Raw genomic sequence first — 3,877 nt, 5'->3', positions numbered from 1 at the left:
GTTAGATTTGTTATCATTTTCTTAATTATTTATGGTATGATTTACAAAATATAACAAAGAGAAAGTTTGAAACAGCTGTATAAGAAAATTGTTGCTACTATACATTTTCAACTACTTTTAATTTATAATGATGATTTATTTAAGTTTTTTATACTCTAAATATATTAGGAAGAGTAACTTTTAGATTCATTAACATATGTCAACTTGGTTTATAATTTTCACCCACAAATAAATTTTTAATACATAGTTTTATGATACAAGAAACTGTTCTCCTGTAAAACAATTTTGACTGTGTTTTATCAACAAGTGTTTAAATATAAAAACCTGAACAACTGATTTAAAGATTTTTTTACAGTGAAGCTATGAGAATGATTAAGTTAAATTTTTAACAGCTAATTAGGTTACTTGTTTTACGTTTTTAGTGAAGATTTAGCATATTATTTGTTGACATTTATTGATAAAAATAAACATTGTGTTTTCAATTAAGTTACTTTTTTTCAACTTATATTGTGTACTTATACACAAGTATAAAAATAATTTGCATATTTGCTAAATTAAATATAAATCTATAGTCGTAAGAAAAAATAAAGTAAGCTTTAGATGTTTTCTTTGATTAAACTAACTACAAAGTTGCAATTCTAGACAGGGATTTGAATTTTGTAACTTAAGCCTTACATACACTTATTTAGACTGTTATTTTGTTGGTTAGCACTCAGATGGACTTACAACTAGATGAAACAATTATAAAATTATATTTATATAACAATGTCTATTTGTTTAGTTATTAAAGCCATATCTATTTATAATAAGACTTTTAGGTATAAATTATAATTATCCAACTTCAACTTTTTTTTAATGGCCCCTTGCAAATACTAACTCGAGTTAAAAAGCAATCAAGCTTTACTTCACAGAATCAAACTGTTTAAGTTTATAAAAAACAGACAATGAAAAAAACTAACTATGCGTTTTATGATGGTATGTAAATAGCTAAAATAAAATAATACTCATTTTACTGTGTTTTTCAATCTTACTACTAAAATAAATGCTACAAAAACAGAATGCTGATTTAGAAAATAATTTACAATTTAAGTAATTTATTCAAAAGTAAAAAACGATTGTCAAACTAATTTAAAACATCAGAAACCTTTATGCATTAGTACTGTCAAATTCTGAGTTTTTGACAATGTTGCTTTAACCTTTGTAAAGTTCAAAAGAAAAAATTACAATTGAATAACCGATACATTACAAAAAATGATTTATTTCATAGTTCAGAAGTTTCTCACATTTTCAAATTCTGATATTTTTCCAATGCTTCTAAACAAACTGATTAGCCTGACTTAATCTGATTTAACACAATGTGCCAGAAACCTGCGTAAAATTATTTTTACGAAAACAATGTAAGGGAATACTATAATTTTTGTTTGTTCAGATTAAAATGCTTAAGTTAATTTTTCCATCAATCTTTTATAGAGTGTATGTTTATTAGAGTTGAAACCTTCTTCATTTGACGTTATCAAACTCATAAGTTTTTTTTTTTTCAAATGTTGATATCTTCTCTAGTAGGCTTATTTAAGCCTTTTCATTGTTTAGAATTGTGATTGCAAACTTATTTCACAAACTAAGTAGAGATAGCTGACAGCACAAAAACTAAACTTAAGTTTTAATTTCATTTAGATAAGTAAAATTTTATTAATATATACAAATTTCATAATTTACACATCTAAAACTTTTTATGGATTTTTTATATGTATCTTAAAAAAGGTTCTATATTATGGATATAATCTTAAATTGACTGCTTATCAGGATAGTTTTAGACTGAAATACTTTTTAACTTCAAAGACCAGAGTATCTCGAAGGATGTCATATTGAACTTTTTTTCTATATAACTTACAGAACAAATGAAATATAAATAGGTTGTATAGGGATAAAAATTTCAAATGTTTTAAAACAAAAATTACAGTTAATTATATATATGTGTATGTTTACATATGTTTATGTTGATTGGGTTCCAAAATCTATTTTTTTAGTATAGTTTGTAGCATTTTTATCATGCTTTGTGTATTAGATCAAAAGTTGTTTTAAAAACAAAAGTACATAATGTAAGCATATTTGTAATCAAACTCTAAATTTAATACAGGGGTCAGCAAATTGTGGCTCACCAAGAAAAAATTTGCAGCTTGCATGGTACTTTTCAATTTTATTTTTCAATAATATGTTGTCTAATTGTTTAATAAAAAATGCAATTGGGCTTTTATTCTAATTATAACTATTTTATAGGCTCTTTAATGGTAATTATATCAACATTTTTTTAAATAGTATACTTTTGTATTGATTTTATATCAAATCACTGCTGCCAGCTGAATATGTTTCTCTATACAGTGTGGACCACAAGAAACTTTATCAAGGAAAACTATTAAGTTTACTAAAAGCTGGTGGACCTCTCTTATAGACTATTATTAGAACATTTAATATTTTAGTCCAATGGGTTTTTACTATAATGTTTTTTGCAAGTACTTAGTAAAGTTTTACCTTAGCTATCACACCTTTTTAAACACTAATAAGTTCAAAGTATAAACTATTTTAAATGACACAAAGAAACAAGTTTATTGAGTTCATTTGATCCCTTATGATGCAAATTTAAAAAGTTAAAAACTTTTATTTAATAAAAAAACATTTTCTTTCATTTTCTTTATTTTGTAATTAACTTTTTCAAGTTTACACAGGGTAAGCCCATTACTAATACCCGAACTATTTTAAAGAAAGATTTTTTTGTTATAAAATATATTAAAATAAAAATTCCATTTTTTTTTTGAAACTAAAAAGTCTTTATTTTCATAAGATGATAACATCTTGATATACATATGTTTCAAATTTTTGTCTGATTTACAATTACCTTTTTTTTTTAACTAAATTAAAACTATGTCTTGCATTTTTTTTGGTTGTTTTTGTAAAAGGGACTAGAAAATGTTGTTATTGTGAATTGTCAAAGAAACTATAAAAGAAGAATCAAATTTTTATCAGAAAGTACTTAAAGTGTTGTTAGATCATAAATACTGATAAAATAAACTTGAATTTTAGATTCTGTAAAATTAAGGCTATAATTAATGTAAATTTTTATTAATGCATGTGAAATAACTTCAGAAATTGTTACCTATAACTATATAGCTTTAAATATGAGTCAATAACTAAGTTTTAAGATATAAAAAAAATTATACTAAATCATAAATTCCAAGTATCTACTTTTAATTTAAATGCTGTAAAATAGAAGTCTTTTACAGTACAAACGAATTTTCATAGTTGTAAGTGAGTAATTTTGTTAAAAAATGTTTTTTAATCAGAGCTCTACTACCATCAGATGTACATGGGAAGAAATTGTGCTGTGCCCATAGTATATTCTTGTCATATAGGCAGCAATCAATTTAAAAAAGGATTGCTTACCTAGTTTTTTAATATTAAAGTAGTTTTTTTTATAACTTTATAATTCTCTGTAGATATCAAACTACCAAAATTTAGGTTTGAAAAATCTTCAAGGTGACCCTTATAGAGGGTAAAAAAGTTGGGAGTTGCAAAACTTCCAATACTTTAAAAATAAAAATCAAATTTAAACTTGAGATAAGTTTATAGCAAGAATTTTAACTATAAAAACTAAGTAATTACTTCCCTGTACAAAACAATAAGTTATATTTTTAAAGAAATAAAAATTTGTAAAACAAAAGTTACCAAATGTTTCAAATTTTTTTGTTTTTTAACAGTTATACTTGTGTGGAAGATATATAAGGCACAATACCAAAGTGGCATAAGCAACATATTAAACAACATTGTATTACTATGGTTGATAACCAAACCCTTTGTAAATTACTTTACCCTAGGCTGAAAG

This window comes from Thalia democratica, chromosome 4, assembly GCF_965202585.1.
Source record: "Thalia democratica chromosome 4, ktThaDemo2.hap1.1, whole genome shotgun sequence".
NCBI lineage: Eukaryota > Metazoa > Chordata > Thaliacea > Salpida > Salpidae > Thalia > Thalia democratica.
This window is presented reverse-complemented; position numbering follows the sequence as displayed.